At 43.4% G+C, this 18,038-nt stretch overlaps 1 pseudogene; it reads right to left on the bottom strand.

The window, feature by feature from the left end:
• Window positions 1-13,238: 13,238 nt before the first annotated feature.
• LOC147732786 (uncharacterized) lies at window positions 13,239-17,267 on the bottom strand (annotated as a pseudogene).
• Between the last annotated feature and the right edge of the window lie 771 nt (window positions 17,268-18,038).

Genomic DNA, 18,038 nt, shown 5'->3' with positions numbered 1-18,038 from the left:
GACATGTTTTCTGACATGTATCCCCTAGACCCCAACAGAGAGAGAGATAGACAGAAACAGCTCAAGAAACGTGAATATTGCAAATCTCTTCGCAGCCACTGCATTGTGACTTTATTGATTATGTTTTTTCTGAGCCTTATGATTATTGCTGTAAGTGTGCTTCTACACATATACTATCCTATATTCAAGCGTGCGAATTCTCCCTTCAACGTCACTGCCGAGCATTCTTTTAGTGAACTGCCCCCGCATGAACTATCTTACAGACTTGCGCTGCGCAACAATACATTCATTAGTATGTTACATCATTCCCATCAGACCAGCAATGCTACTAATTGTTGGATATGTGGCCGACTCCCTCCCTATCAGAAATACAAGGGAGTTCTGCCTCTTTTTCCGTACCCGTTCACACACAATGGATCCTGTGGTGCATGGTTTAGTTTGATTAATTCCTTGAATTCAGACTCCGTAGTCTACCAGGGTAACTGGGTATGGGGAAACCTGAACACTGTTTTGCATAAAGTATGTTTCCCTGACAAGGAGGGTCTCCCCAAAAGGACAGGAACTGATCTAGAAAATGAAGTATATGGATTAGGTAACTTTACACTTAACCTCATGATTCTCAGTGTTGAATCCGAAACAGAACCAGTCTTGCCCGCTATGTCCGTACTTCCAGTCAAAGGTGAATTATGTGTCAGAAAGAATGGTTCAGTACACCTGGGTCATAGTAGATGTACTACTGTGATCGAATTCAGTGATAAGGGCAAGTCTACTTTCAAAGCTTCACGTCACTCCTACTTCATTTGTGGTCATACCGCATATATACGCTTACCTCTAGACTGGGATGGCACCTGTTACATTGCATTCCTTCTGCCACCTGTTTTTCTAGCCCCTCCTGACTATCATAGAGACACTCATCTAGTACACAATAGACCGCAGAGAGATCTCCCGATTGTCGACTATACTGAAACGGCATGGGAGCAATACACAGATTTTAATAAAGGTTCTTTCCCTACTTAGGTGCTGTCTTTAATAGTAAACTGATACGAAAATTAACTAGAACCCTTGAAGCTGTAGTGAATGAAACTACTTCCGCCCTGGGCAACTTAACAGAGGAGCAGTCCGCGATGCGGATTGTTGTTCTTCAAAATCGTCTCGTCCTTGACGTCATCCTGGCCGATAGGGGCGGAGCCTGTAGAGTCATCGGATCGAGCTGCTGTGTTTTCATTCCAGAAAACGCGCCATCAGTATATAAAGCCATTACCCGTCTTCATAAGATTGCAAGTCTGATACACCAGAATCCAGGCACCTGGACTTGGTCTGGTTGGTTCTGGACCACGTTGTCAGCCTGGGGATGGAAAGTCCTATCCTTCCTAGGTATAGCCCTACTCATAGTATTCAGTTGTTGCCTATGTCTGCAACGTGGGCCAGCGATTTGCGGCTTGTGCGCCACATCATGTATTCCTCATTCAAGTCCTCATTCAAAACGCCGTAAGAAGAAAGAAGAGCAAATGATGTTACATGAACAGATTGATAGATTAATGAGGATTGATATATCATGAAGGGTCCGTAGGGGACAAGGAGGGAATGAGGTAATATGAATTTTTATGGTCAATTGTGTCCCCTATCGTAGACCCCAACGGCTCCATGTACGTGCTTCTAGTACATGTAAGTTCTCTCCACAACCAGCTATGAAGACGCAAATACATTTGCGTCCAACGTTAACATGTCCTCTTTCAGATCCACCATGAATGGGTCCGATTTTCAGTTCCTAAGTGTGCCTTGCCAACGTCTTTACATGGTGCACTTTCACGTTTTTCTGGCCCTGGCGAGTTGGGCCTTGTTTTCTGCCATTCAAGCTTTCTCCTGCCTTCAGCCTCTGGAAGCTGCAGCCTGGACCTGCATCTGTATCCATGACCTTTCACTCACTCCCTGCGCGGCTAGCGGTGCCTGGCTCAGCCTGACGGCCTGCCAAGACTGTATTCAGCCTTCAAGTTATCTGCTCCGCTCCTCGAAAAATACATTCCTGTCTAGTAGTTTAGGTAAACATCCTTCCCAGCTGCAGAGCAAAGGGCCCGGCCTTTCTGTCTCCATGCAAGTAATTCATAGCCTCCGTTACCATGGTAGGCCCATGGCCCCCTAGCTTTACACGTAGACACGCAGTCGCATATGCACGCATTAGCAGTCAGTATAGAATAGCCTCTGCCCAAGAGACCTTTCCTTCTAGATAATACAGTTCCTCAAACACAAGATATTAGATATGATTTGGGATTAGGTTGTTCTGACACTCCAGACTTCTGTCTCCACATGTAGGGCTAAATGTCAAGTCCCCTTCACCCTCCAGTTACACGTCAATCATACGTCATGCTGCTGCGCGCGCGCATCTCTGCCACATGTTCTTGCTGATTCTGCAGGATCCTTCTAGGGATCCGCCCACTTATGACACCTTTATGTGACGTTTCCAGCACACACCTCCGTGTACGCCCTAGTGCACGCCTTCTATTACGTATTTCTATTCTTATCTCGTTTCTCTCAGCTTTACGCCTTCTGCATTCAATATTACTGTATGAAATGACTATATATATGATTTCCTGTTAATAAATCATTGTACATGTCCATTGCAATTCTCACCCTGAACCCTCGTGGCGATGGGTCATGCTACCTGGTTCGAACCAATTCCTTTTTAAGGAATAAAACCCCTTTTAAACCTCAGATACCACGGATTCTGCCTTTTCATTTTGACTGAGTTATTCTTATTGAACTTTACCGCATAAATTCCGTATAGGTAATTAAAATTTACCACACCCATGTTGTGCACACAAAGAGTTTATTTAAGATGTCCCCCGCTGGATTGTGAGAACTAAACAGTAACATTTTAATGAGCAATATATTTTATTCATTTTATGTATTTTTTTCTGCTGACGTTCTTGTCAGAAATAGGTTGTACAGCATAAGGATGTGCAGGTTAGCCCACACGTTGATTCTTTGTTGCCCAGCATATGACAACTCGTCGAGCATGAGTGTAGGTCAATGTTTATAGTTAATTGTACATTTTTGCAATTGTGCATTAAATATCCTGAATGGTAACTATTCATTAAATATTATGGCCCTGTTGTAACTTTATTTGCACATGCACAAAACACTTTAATACAAGTTATGAATCTTATGTACTATATGAACTTTATTTGCTGATAGATCTACAATGAACGTGGTTGACTAAAATGTATTTTTAGTGTTGTAATCTGTAAATGAAACTACGAAATAGACTGTGATACATGTTCACATTTTTGTTGCAAGTAGTCTAGTTGCCTTAGGAGATTTATGGACTTGGGCAGACATAAAAGGATCTTAGTTGTTTTTATTTAATGTTCTAATCATGATCGTATCTGTATATCGGGACATGTATAATTGCTTTTGTGGCCATTTGGCTGAAATAAAGTTTTATTAAAGTAAAAGAAAAATTGTCAACTGACCAGTAGGCCATACCAGCAGATGCCATAGAAGATACAAAATTCATGACTAAACAACAATCTGATCCAACAGGATCTGTACCCTGTTTACGACACCAACCACACCGCGCCGTCATGCTGAGGCGTAACATTTATGTGTACCAGCAGACCATGCCTGTCCAATAAAGGCCACAGCTTCCTGCAAACCTCCTGGGAAACTCCAACTTTCCTGGAAACATTCCAGTCCAACATCGAGGGGTAGCCCGAGATGATCAGAAGATGAGACTGCTCCACTTGGTCCTGTAATAGCTTCTAGCAGAATGGAATCAAGACTGGGCAAGCACAGGTCAACTCGAGGACTACTGGAAACCGCAATTGGGCTTTCCAAAATGGAGTCACTAAAACCATCTCTGCTCTCTGCCACCTCGCCTGGGAAAGAATTCTGGGAATCATCATAAACGGGGGAAAGGCATAACTCAAGTCGGGGGACCAGTCCTGAAGGAAAGCATCCGTGGTTTGTGCTTCTGGATCCGGGGGCCAGCTGAAAAATGCTGGAAGTTGCCGGTTGAGGCAAGAGGCATATAGGTCCAGTCCAGCAAGCATGGGCCCGCCGGAGGTGAATCGAGTGGACGATCTTTGGGTGAAGTCTCTAATCGTTGAAATCCCTTAGGTGACGGGAGTGCCAATCCACAACCATATTGCATTGGCACAGGAGATACTCCGCAACCACAGTTATGCAATGCTGAAGGTAAAAGTGCCAAAAGTCATTTGCTATCTCCGTGAGGAGACCAGATTTGGTCCCGCCCAATCTGTTCAGACATCGAACCACGGAAATGTTCTCCAGTCTCAGAAAGTTGCAACACTCTGTCTTTTCCGGGGAGAGACTCCAAATTGCAAAAGAATGCGTAAGGAGTTCCAGAACTTGACATGGAGGGACAGCTTCGAAGTGGACCAACAGCCCCCTGTGGAGAGTATGCTGCATCTCGCCCCCCAGCCCTACTGGCTGGAGTCCAATTCTATAAGCATCTCTGGAGCTAAGCCAAAGATCGCTCTGCCGTTCTGGGCTTCCATGTAATTCAACCACCATGACAATTCTGTCCTGGCCCCTGCCAACATACTGACTTACTCCGAATAATTGAGGCCTTTGCGGAGGTGCTGAATCTTGAGGTATTGAATGGCCCTGTAGTGGGGATGTCCTGGGAAAATGGCTCGGATTGAAGAAGCTAGAAGCACTACAAGTTGTGCTATTGACCTCACTATCTCGTCACAAGGCAGACCTCAACCCCTTTATGATATTCCAGACCTTCTGAGAGTGAAGTGCAAGCTGTGCCAAGACCGATTCCACCTGAAACCCCAGGAATTCCAGATGTTGAGCTGGGATAAGCACCAACCTCTGGACATTGATAATGTGACCCAGATCCTGAAGGAAGAGAATTGTTCATTCCAAGTAAGACAAGACTGTCTGATGACATTGGGCGAGAGCAATGATGTCGTCTAGCTAGATGATCCAGCGTACAACCCTCACTGAAAGGGATTCTTCCACTGGCTTCATAGTCTTTGTGAAACCAAATTGTGGAGAGCCTTGGAACGGGGGTTCGTAAATCTCCAACCTGTACCATTGTATGGACTCGAGGACCATGAGTTTTGGGTTATAATTTGCCAATTGTGCAGGAATAAACTGGCTCTGCCCCCAAAGATGTCTCAGAAAGAGGAATAAGTCTCACATGTAGCTCCAGATTCTTGAGTGGTTCCTGGCACTCCTCCGTACTGCCCTCTCCTGAAATGGCTCCTGCCAATTGTAATGACCTACCTTTCTGTATGTTTTGGTGCTTCTGTCAGTCACCAGGCCATTACTTACCACATCCTTTCTCAGGATCCAGAAATACACCACATTTCACAATACTTACCCAAGAAAGGAATAAACACTGACAACATATAAGACCATTGCCAAGGAGCTCGCAAATAACAAGTCACAACACCTCCCCATCCGAGAGGGTACGCACCAACTCACAACACCTCCCCATCTGAGAGGGTACACAGCGCATGCTCCTCCTAGCAATGTATTGGATAGAATAATTAGAATTTAGACATCCCTGCTAGGAGCCAATTTCCCTTCCCTATCAACAATTACCCATTAGAGGGGAATCGCCCATCCCTCTGTAAGTACTGGGTAAAAAAGGGGCCTGACCTTCCTGCACAAGGAATAAAGACAAATTATATACTCCAAGGGTTCTTTATTACATGATAATAGGATGACAAAAGAAAGAAATAACTAAACATCACAGTAAACATCTTGGCATCTGAAGAAGGGTCCGTCTCTCTTTCCCTCTCTGGTTGGGTCAGGACTCTCTGTTCCACAAACACGACTGAACGTCTGCACCGTGATGTATCATCAGACCGCCAAACCACCAGACCAGCATCTCACCCTCTCTCTGGGACCTCCTTTCTCTAATATAGAATGCAGCTCTCCATCGAAGTTTCTAGCTAACTCCGCCTACAGTTCTCACTGGATTCCTGTACCACCTCATACCAAGAGCACAACAAGCAAGTGGCCAAGTGTTTTGCTATGACTTCGGCATCGAGAGAGCACATTCTTCCGATAAAGAACCGGTCCGCTCTGGTTCACTGCTGGTGAACAACACATGGAAACTAAAATATAACCTCTCACCTAAAGAGGCTCAGAAGATGGTTGCAGTTTAGAATATGGAGTTGCTCAAGCAAAGTTTTCGTCAAAAAGCATAGGCCTTTACTAGTTGGAAAAAAGAAATATATTAGACCACGTCAAAGCCAATAGGCTAAAGTCCTAATTCACCTAACTCAAATAACACTATGCACTTAATCCCTCAGTATCCACTATGGAGCACATGTGTGCACCTTCACCAACAACACTGTACCTCGACATCCCATACCTTCTATTCTTTGGCAAGATTATTCTACTGAAAAACAGCAAGAGTATAGAACAGAAGAGAAAAAGGCATATGCAAGACCATCCTACATTAAGGCTAAGGTAACATAGCACACTAAAGTCAGCACACAATGGTGGTGATCGAGGGTCATCACAGAGCAACAGACCACTAAAGAGGTTGATTCACTACACCACCACAGTGTGGGAAAGGGTAGAAGGTGGAGTTGTATGAAGTGTCTTGTCCACCCCCTCTCCCCCACTGGTAGTAGTCTTGTTGTGGTCCTTTGTAATAACGCTGGTTGAACGCACACCTCCTGAAACATCCGGTGCTGCCAAAAAGGTATTGGTGAAATACCTTTTTGAGGGACCCTTGGACCTTGTAAAAAAAATTATATGTGAAGACACATTTTGGTTAGTTCCACAAGCAAAGGAGCCCCAAAGAAGAGACCTTTGACTACCGGCCCCTCATTCGAATATGCCAGCTCATTAGGTTAGGTAGAAATAGCGCAGTTTGCATTGCCAAAATGGCACATGGCCATTTAGGCTTATCCCACTGAAACATCAGGATTGATGGGGGTTGCAGAATCCTTACTTTGGAAACCCAACTCCAAGATTTTGGTGAGAGGGCCAGAGATGTATTGTAACTTATCTTAGCAGTTACGCCAGACACAATCAAGTCCCTTCTTCGGATCCCTTGAGCATTTCTTAAGAAAAGCGACCAAGGTGATGTCCACTTCAGGGATTTCAGTCGCCATGCAAGGGAGATATAGCTTGGGGCACTCTGACCGTAGTTGTGCACTGATATCTTCATCAAAACCCTGGTGAATGTTGGACGGAACATAGTCAACCACTTCTTGCAGAGGGAGCCACGTGGTGGAGGTAGGTAAATGATATCCGCTGGTTCAAAATCCAGCACTTTGAGATGTTTCAGGCCTATTTTATGGCCTGCTGGCCTGAATTTTACTGTTATTTTCCCTGATATGAAAACAAACATTGACTGCAACAAGCTCAAATCCATGCAGTCTTCCACACCTTGCAAAAAAAAGTATACAGTATGTCTTTAAAAGTTAATAACTGCCCTAATTTGCAATCAAGGACCACTTGTTTTAACTATATAATTCACTAATGAAGTCCACTTTTATTTTGGTGCTTGGGCCTATTTTTTTTGCCCCTGTCTGATGCTGTAGTCATAGTTTTTCAGGTGTAATACTTTGAAGGCTTTGTGAATTTCATTTTTAGATCTGGTCCAAAGACTTTTTGGTTGACAACATACAAAGAGAGAGGGAATCGGGTCAGCCCCATTTAGCCATGTCTTGCATTGTGACAGCCACTTTCTGACATTGTGTTGAGATAACTCTTAAATAACTCTCAAATATCTGTGACAACACCTGGTAGGTTGCCGAAGACCCAAAGGTAAACTGAAAATTTTCAGAGAAAAGGAAAACAGGCGTCTTTAACCCTTGTCTGCTGAGTTATGCTCATTTGAGTAGAGGTGATAAAGAATATACTACAGCTCCACCTCGAGCCTTGAAATAAATACACCCACAAATATTGGGATTTTGTCTTATATTGTTGTTCACTGTACACTATTCTAAAATTAATGTGATTATAAATAGGGCTCCCGGTTGTATGGTATTTTTTTTTTACATTACCGTCTGTATTTATCCATATTTATTTTTTGCAAATTCTATCTGTATTTATCCATATTTATTTTGGGTTTTGTGGAAAAATTAAGCTGAAATTAGTATATATCCACGATTATTTAACCAGTAAATATGTACTCATGCTTGAATGCCTGCTAGGGTTCAATTTTGTAAACACACAATGAAGATAAATCAATGTACTTAAAAGAAAGTCTGCATATTTCATTGTCAACCTTGTGCATATCTACTGCTGTCAAAGTCTCTTTACTAAAATTACATTCTTTTTTAGCCCCCTTACCTATCAATCCACACAGCTATTGGCCTGGCAGTCATGGCAGACAGTATTTAGAATTACTCAAAAAGCAACCCAATTTCCGTTTTTATCCACATTTAAAAATAAATACAGACAAGAAAATACACGTTTTCTGTCAGTATTTAACTGTAAAAATCAGTAAAAACTGAAAACAGAGAGCTTTAATTACAAATGATTGTAAATATTATAAACAGCACATAGAGGCAAAGGGTAGATATGGCCCTCTAATCAATTAGTCAAATCCCTTCCTAAGTTATAATTAGCTGATTATCAGCCTAGTTGTATTGGTTTACGTATGCTGAGCCAGGCTACCCAGGTACCTTGTTATGCCATCAGGCTTGAGGTCAGAACTCCACATTTCAGCATTTATCCAGCAACCAGTCCAAATGTCTTATCCAACACCTTCCACCGGTATCTTATAAGGTAACTTGTGTATAATGCTCTATGAGGCCAGGAGAGGTCAGCTTGTCTTCAGCTCCTGCATTTCTACATAGGACTTTGAACAACATTTGTGTTCAAATCACAGTACAGGGAAGCCTGCAACTACAATATCGCCTCTCCATCCTTCAAGACAGAGCTTGCATGTAATTTCTCTTTGTAGGAACCTTTTTGCTGTGGTGGTTATTAAAGAGCTTCACATAATAGAAATGTTCCTTGTCCAGCTAGTTAAGTTGACCCGCAGAACACATATAAACTGAGCACATTTTTGGTTGGTCTGTACAAATAGAAGAGCTCTAACAAAAAAATAAATAGGTTTTTTTAAGCCTTATGCTTCTATCATGTGCTGTGACCATGTCAAAACACAACAGGTGTGTATTGCATGCAGCATTATAAAAAGAACACAAAAAAGACTTGCAACAAGTCACGTCATTTACATTTTAGATCAGCCAAGACAACTATTTCTCTCTAAAAGTGAAGCTTTTGGTTAAATGTATTATTTTGACATCTAGGAAGAGTTTGCATTTCATTGCAAGTGTTGCATTGTTTTCAGGAGCAGCAGACACTAACAGGGATAACCTAGTGATCACAGAAGACATATTGAAAAGAAGGCTTCCCATTTCAAATAAAAAACACCTTCCAAGAGATAAAACAAATTGATACGTGCTGTTTGCTCTATATATTTATAAATCACATACTTACTTATGCCTGCTACCCCTCCTGGGGTATAGTCCATCAACCAGGACTCTCCAGCCATCTCTGTCCTTGGCTTTTCTTTCAATCTGACTCCAGGTGTAACTCATCTCTAGGCTTTCCTGTTTTCAGTTTCTATTTTCGGTAAAATCTGGTGGTGTTTTTTCAGTGTTTTCCAGTGATTTCAATACCCCAAAAAAACAGTGCTTTTCAGTGGTTACTCATTTTCGCGCCATAAAAAACAACTGAAACAGTGTTTTACAGGTGTTTATGGATCGCTTTGCTTTTATTATTGCTTGCTTTCTTCATTGATGTATGGTATGTAGACACCGTGCCACAGAGCTTTGGGAGCATTAGGGTCCTCGAATAAAGTATAACTGTTTGTGAATTGCCTCAACCTACTCTTTTGTGCATGTGTCCTTTAATTAGATGTCAATGCTACTCTTGAGTCAACGTCAAACTAATTCTAACTGGAAACTGAAAAACTAAAACAGCAAAGTGAATTAATGACATTTGTCTCGTATTTTCCCAAATGGAAATTCAATCTTATGTTAATTTCTGTGTTTGGAAACTGGTGTTCTAAATGAAATAGTCGTGGGAAAGCACCAAATCATTGAATGCTGTCTTTTCTGAAAACCGGCACTAGAAAAAACAAAATATAACAAGCATTGGCATAGTCAATAGTTCTCGCCTTTGGGACCTTAATAAGTGTTTCAACATGCAACAGTTGATGTTGTTGCACCAAGGATATTGTGCTGGATAACTAAACACTTATAAGGTCCCAAAGACGAGACCTATTGGCTATGCCAATGCTTGTTTATCTTGTCCTATTGATGTTTGGTAATTAAATGTTATTTATTTAAATGTTGCGCATGTGTTTTATATTTGCGCTGTAACTTTTGCTGAGTTATCTTGTTCTTTAATGTTTGTTTTTACATGCTGAATAAAGATTTTATGATGAATCTTTACTGGATTTACCTTACTGTATTAAAATTTACACCGACAAAAAACCCATTATTATTTAAATCTGTTTGCCTTAAAGGCATATATCAACTGAATTTTAATGTTGTCAGGCAGCTCTAACAATACATGAACCGGAGAGAACTAACTGCAATTGGCCAATTGATACCAATGGCTTGTTTTATGTAGAGCTTCATTGTGCACTTCTGTTATTAGGTACTTTTAACAACGTGTTACTATTATTCAATGTGATGGGATTTCAGTTAACGCACTTCTAAAGGATTGCAATTATCACTGCGCAGATTCAAGCCCATAGCACGCATATCGCCACAGATGTCAGCAGTGAGCGTTTCAATCAGTGCGCCTTCTTGCCTGCAGTCTGTGCTTTAATGCCTTTCATTTGACTGCTCCTTGCCAAGAAAAGTCACCTGCGCTTCTTGTTTACCTCGCATGTCCTTTCAGTTGTGCATGCCACCGCGAGGACCACCAGCGCTGCTGTGTATTCCACCCCAAGCCAGACAGGAGAAAACAACTCATTACACGCTTAGCAGACTGTGCCAGTTCCCCACTGAAGGTCAGCTGCAGGTGCGGGAGATATGTAATGACCAGCAGATCCGTGGTGTGAATCCGGTTCTCCTTGTAACCTCCACGAGCTGGTAGCTCAGTGTGTTATTGCACCTGCTGCTGAGATCTCATGTGATGTATGTGTCCTTGCCTCGAACCTCATTCCCTGGGTGCTGAGTGCAACCGCCGCATCCCTTCACCGACCGCTTCAGGGCTGTTGCCAGACCCCAGGCGGAAGGAAGGCGGGGTCTGAGAGTGTGGGGTGTTGTGGTTAAGGGGGGGCAGGCGGTGGGAGCATGGGCTGGGAGAGGCTGATAACATATTCCAGTCTGTGCTTTGTGAAGTTGCGCTTTTCTCACATGCCAGCCTTAAGCCTTTTCTTAAACTTTTGAATTAACTAAAACCTGGATATTCTCCCAAGAGAGCAACGCGTCATGAACAGAAGCTGTTCATCAAATGAAGTCTTAGGAATGTCACATTCCAAGAACGCACACATGAACAAAAAAAACACAGACAAAACAAACTGCAAAAGTCTTCATTAGCTGCGTCCATTACATGCGATCTCAGTGTGGGCTGGCCATGTTAATCAGGGCACATCGGGGTCCGCGCTATATAAAAATGCATAAATAAATAAATCTTAAAAAAGCGAGGCTCTTGCCCTGCCCCTGAATTAACCGGAGAGGCGTGGCTATGCACCATAAACCAGGGGTGTGGTTGACTGCACTGGGGAGGTGGTGGGGATGGGGAGAAGACACAAGAAATGGCCGGTTTCGATCTCAAGCAGAATCCCACATTGCAATCCGTCATGATTATTTTAGAGAGGGAGGTCTAAAAGCTGGGAGTGTGTCGAGTTAAATTCATTCTTGAGCATTTTGGGTTTTACGTAAAACATTGCAATTGCTATGTGTATGAGCTAATGCCAGACCTTTTTTTCCACAAAAGTGTCTTCATATTTTTCTCGGAACACTCTTCTGTTCATCTGATAGTCACCTCAGTCTGACACTTTTTTATGTGCATCCGCATTCAATTTATATTAAATAGTTGCAAATTATTGATTATATAAATGCGATATTTCAAAGTAGTTCACACGTTATCTCTGCAAACTAATACTTTTTGTGAAACAAGACTGACTCGCAAGTCGTTTCATCTTTGACGTGTTGCACCTTAGAATTAACATAACCTTGCCAGAATGGCGCCGTGGTTCAATAACAAAGGGGCCGATGCTTTCAGATCTGGTAACTGCCGGGCAGGGCGCTGGGAGCCGAGCTGGAGATTAGGCTCAGGCGCGCTCTCACTCGCTATTATAAACCAACTAAGTATCTGCTGTGAGTTCAGACATCTGGTAACAATAAAACATAACTCGTAGGAGCGTGGAAGCTGCCCGGCCTGACCCCTCAAACCTTTCACATGTTGACAGCTGCAATCGCCGGTCACTGCTTCACCGCCCCCACCCCCCCACCCACACACACGCCCCTCATGCTGCCGCACCTGATTCCATCAACTCCTGCCAGGACTTGAAGTGCAGATTTTGTGCCGTTGAGCAGCTATTCATCTTACTATTTTTAATTTTGAGTGGCCACTAATATGGGGAAAAAGCGCTAACAGCTTTGGGCCAAGTTCACACTATATTCCGCACTATGCAAGATGAGCAAAGGCAGCAGTGCAGCGGCTGATTGATTGGCTCCAGCCACAATGGGTGCCCTCAGCGGCTAGGAGCAGGGCACAGTCATGAGCAAAGCCGGAGACAGGGTAGCTGCAGGGGCTCTAAGAAGTGCCGAAATAACAACAAAGACTCGTTAAGCAAATGGTCTTTTTAAAGACCTGTTAAGTACGTGGGTGCGGCGGCCTCAGTAAGACAGACGGCAGACAACAAAAGCTCCTCTCCCCCCCCCACGTGAGCCAGGCAGGGTGACTGGTGTTGGCCTGGCCCTTGGGCCATTCACACCTAATTGGGTGACTCACCTTCGGAGCTGCTGTTTTACTTCGCGAGCCAAAATTGCCGTTTGCATGTAAAGTTTTGGCTCCACCAAGTGGCCAAATGATGCAATAACTCTGAAAATCAGCGACACTCGGTTTAAACCGAGTCAGCTGATTTTCATCTGGTATGGTATTATCGGCTACATTCGGTTTTAACCGAATTCCGAACAGCCTACTCATCTCCTTTCAGTCAACCTAAAGGCCTCGGCGCCAGGTTGTTCTTGGCCTCTCCAGCCATCTCTGTCCTTGGCTTTTCTTTCAATCTGACTCCAGGTGTAACTCATCTCCTTTCAGTCAACCTAAAGGCCTCGGCGCCAGGTTGTTCTTGGCCTTCCTCTTTTCCTTTTCCCTTGTGAGTTCCAGGTGAGGGCTTGCTTGGTGGTGCTTCATGCGAGCTTGAGGAGGCTGTGACCTATCCAGCTACAGCGTCTTTCCATGATTTCTTCATGAGCATAGAGTTGGAAAGTCTACTTCCATAGGTATTTGTTGCTGATGGTGTTTGACCATTGGATTTGGAGGATTTTTATCAGACAGGTGTGATGAAGGTCTGGACTTTGTTGATGGTGGTCACTGGGTTCCTCCAAGTTTCTGCTCCGTACAAAAGGACCGATTTTATGTTGGTGTTAAAAAGCCTGATCTTGGTTTGCAGCATTAGGTCAGTCGAGCTCCAAATCATCTTTAGGTGAATGATGGCAACCCTGGCTTTGACGATTCTTGTCTTGACGTCAGTGTCTGTGCCGCCCTGCTTGTCTATGACACTGCCCAGGTAGTTGAAGGCCTCAACCTCTTCCAGTGAATCACCTGCAAGAGTGACTGCAATTGTGCTGGCCATGTTAGCCTTCAGGATCTTGGTTTGTCTCCTGTGGATGTTGAGGTCAAGTTGTGCTGCTGTGGTTGCCACTATGTCAGTCTTCTCTTGCTTCTGCGATAAATATGGGAGAGTAGGACCAGTTTGTCTGCAAAGTTCAGGTTGTAGAGCTGTGTCCAATGTATCCACTGGATCCCATGTCTTCTCCTTGCTGTGGATGCCTTCAAGATCCAGTCAATGACCAGCAGGAATGGAAAAGGCAGAGCAAATAATCCTGGTGGACTTCGGTCCTCACTTTGAAGGCTTCCTTGAGTTGTCCTCCGTGGACGATCTTGCAGATTATTTCCTCATAAGATTTCCTGATCATTCTTACGGGTTTATCTGGCATACCGTAGTGGTGGAGGCGTTTCCAAAGGATCTCTCTGTACATGCTGTTGATTTCCTTCTTATAGTTGATGAAGTTGACATAGAGGGGGTCTATTTTTGCGGGAGCTAGCTTGCTGTTCTCGAAACTGAGCATCACCTTGTTCCTTTATTCTGCTCAGGATGACTCTATTTAAATTTTGCCTGGGTTGATAGAAGAGTTATACCTCCATAATTTGCACAGTTGCTCAGATCACCTTTCTTAGGGATCTTGATGAGATATTCCTCCTTCCAGTCTCATGACACCTTTTCCTCTTCCCAGATCCTTCCAAGCATGGGGTTGGGCTTGTCTACTGATGTTTCAATGTCTGCCTTTAGTGACTCTTTAGGAATGTTGTTAGGCCGTGCTGCCTTCCCATTTCTCAGATGTTTGATGGCTTGCCGTATTTCTTCCTAGGTTGGTCTGCAGCAGTCGATTGGCAAGTCCATGTCAGCTGGCTGAATGGCTGGTGGAGACTACTGCACTGGCTGGTTCAGAAGGTTCTTTAAAAAGCCCCACCCATCTTCATTTTGTGCCTTCATTACCCATGATTGTCTTCCTAACTTTGTCTTTAACAGGTCTTTCTGGCTTGCGGTATCTGTCGGAGGATTTCCTTGTTATGTCGCAGAGTTCTTTCAAGTTTCCATGGCTCGAAGCTTCCTATGGTTCTGTGGCAAGGCCATTGACGAATCTTCGCTTGTCTGCTCTTAAATTTCGATTTGTTTCGTTGTTGGTTTTGTTGATTTTTGGTGTTTTTTTGTTTTTCTGCTCCTGTTCAGTTGGTGTTTACTGTAACTTTCTTGTACTTTCTCGCTTGGATTTTGCAGAGAGTCTCTGTGAAGATTCATTCTTTATGGTGGTGTTTCTTGGGACCCAGGAACCTCAGGCAGGTTGATGTCACTGTTCCTTTGATCTTCTCCCACTGACCTTCGACTGGGTCTCTATCATCCTCTAATTCTTGCAGGACTTGAAACATGTTACTGAGGATAACTGGGCATTCACTCTGTGTCTGTGCATCTTTGAGGAGAGTGGTGTTATATTGCTGGTGTTGGTTTGCCGGTTCTATCCATGCTTTTTTTACCTTTAGCTTTAGCCTGCCTATGACAAGGTGATGATCTGACCCCACACCGCTTCTCTTATCACTCTCACATCCTGCAGAGACCTCTGGAACTTCTTGGCAATGCAGACATGATTGATCTGATTCTCTGTTGAATGTTGCCTTGTGTATCCGTTTGTGTGAAAGTACACTACAGCCTATCATCAGACTGTTCAGGGCACACAGATCTGCAAGCTTTTTACCATTCTCATTCATGTTGCCAAGGCCATAGTTGCCCACGACTTCTTCGTACACAGTGGTGTCGCTTCCAATCTTGGAATTGAGGTCTTCCATCAGTATGGTAATGTCTCTCTCAAGGCATTTCTCCAGGACGGATTGGAGTCTTTTGCAAACTTGTTGTTTTGCATCTTCTCCGCTGTCATTTGTAGGTGCATAGTACTGGATAACATTCATGTTAATCCTCTTTTCCTTTGTGCGGAAGGTCGCTGTGATGATTCTGGGACTGTGAGCTTCCTATCCAATCAGAGCTCTGATGGCTGCTGGCGTACGTATCAGTGCTATTCCATGAGTATGTGGGGCATTCTCTTCCTCATGTCCAAAATACAGCAGCATTCCTCCTGGAGCCACTCTTTTCTGTCCGAACTCTGTCCATCTGGTCTCGCAGATGCCAAGCAGGGGAAGGTTGTAAGTTTTTCATCTCCCCTGCAATTTGGGCAGTCTTGCGTGTCTTGTACATGGTCCGCATGTTCCATGCCCTGATGGTGATGGTCTTGCTCGAAAGCCAGTTGGATCAGCTTTGTGGCTTCCAGGGTTCTCTGACCTTCACCACAAGGGATTATAGCTCTCCGTGAAGGAGATTCCTGTCTCCAGTGCCAGGGTGTATTTTGGTTGATGTTTCTGTAGTTAGGACTTTTTTACCTGGGGGTAGCTATTCCCATTCATAACAATCCTCCTTTCACAGCGGGGCTTTAAACCGGCCTTGGTAAAGTTTATATGTATGTATATACACCATACAGGTTGTCAGGTGTTATTTATTATCAGAATATTTTTTTTTTCTTAAAAGAATGATAAACCAAAAATACAAAACATGTGACTTGAAAAAGAACACAAGATATATGTTACTGCTTTTATCCAAATCATACTGAATGTAAGCAATTTTTACTTAAGTAACTTCTTTTTTTCAGTTCCTGTTACTATTTTATTGTCCTCTTAACATGTTCACAAAGGCAGTATTTAGTTCATCTTTTCCTTCATGTCCCTAATCCTGGACCCACTCTTCTGATGCAAGAGCATTTCAGAAGCAAAGGCTGAGTTGTGCAAATGGGTCCTTTGTGCAACCATTTTGAAATTGTGCCTCTAATCAAGAAATGTATTAGCAACTTATCTCTTACCATTGGAGCACTCTTGGCAGCAAAGTGTAAAAAAAAATGTCATTTTCATTTTCGTCTTTTTTAGATGGCTTTTGTGTTTAGTTTGGTAATTTCTTTGGGAGGGTGTGCAATTACTCATACTTTAGTACAGCCACTTACTGCTGACCAGGGTATAAATCTCCTATCCCCTCTCAAAAAATAACTTGAGATCAGACTGAAGATGGATCACACATCTGCAAATCACACTTCCCACTTCACTCTTCTTAAAGCACTCTGCTACAAAAGACTGCTCCCCTGCCTCCTTATTATTTGTTTAATTTTCCCTCAAGGTCGTATGTCGAAATCCACCCCTACCCAGCCCCACCGCCCCATCGCTCTTACCTGCAAGGGCCACTGCTGAACCTACGTCAACATAACTAAGCCTGAAGAGCCCAACATGCACACCAACCTCAATGTGTGAGAGCATGCCTCCACTCAAATTACCTCTAACGCACCTCCTATAACCAAATACTCCAGAACTACAGATGCTTCAGACAATCCTACAGCACATTGTATTGCAACAATCTCCATCCTAAACACAAAGATCTATCTACCTAGGCACTCTCGGAAGAAATGCCCCTTCTTGACCCTTGTCCTACACATCAAAGCTGCCCTTCTTACCTGCAGGTCTTCAGTCCAAACTTCTAGCATATCTGCCTGCCCTCATCTAAAACTGTGATCCTGATGCTAATTAACCTAGGGCAACCAGATTCTGCTCTTTCTTCTGACCAGCATTTGATCTTATCCTGCAACTAGAATGCATCATCCTGCATTTTAATAAAGCCGAAAAGATTTGTCGTGGAGTTGCCCTTAACCACAAGGGGAACATTACATGCATACGGATTACCTCAATAAAGCCCTTGTTCCAGGGCCTCACTGTAAAAATGATAAACATGATGTTTATACCACTGAGGCTGAACATCTTGATAATGCCTACTTCCCTTCAAAAAGTGTGTTAATGATGCCTTATTTTATTGTACCACTGATCAACTTATCACATCTTATAATCAGCTGTACCGGGGAGATATCAATCTCCACTAGGAAAAAGACGAAGACACCCACGCATCCCTTCTCAAATCCTTCTCATCCGAAAACAACCTATAACAACATTGCATCTTCATTGCCCACAAGAATGGTTGTACCGTCAACCAGACCTTTGTGCAAAACATCATATATAACTCAGTAACTCTCTCTTAACCTCATGCGCGCTAGCGGAATTCCGCTCGTACGCTGAGATTTTTTAAAACGCATGTTATGTGACGAGCTGGGCTCGTCATCAGCGTGCGAGGAGGCTACGCCATGACAAGCCCAGCTCGTCATCAGCGTGGAAGAGGTTAAGGAATTGTCAGACCTCTTCTTAATTCTTTTCAAAGTCCTTACCTTATTGTACCCTACCTGTGCTAAACCGTAGATGGGAATCCT

The sequence above is a fragment of the Lissotriton vulgaris genome, chromosome 2_1 (assembly GCF_964263255.1).
Source record: "Lissotriton vulgaris chromosome 2_1, aLisVul1.2, whole genome shotgun sequence".
Lineage (NCBI taxonomy): Eukaryota > Metazoa > Chordata > Amphibia > Caudata > Salamandridae > Lissotriton > Lissotriton vulgaris.
The sequence above is the reverse complement of the archived record's forward strand: the minus strand, read 5'-3'. Positions and strand labels throughout refer to the sequence as shown.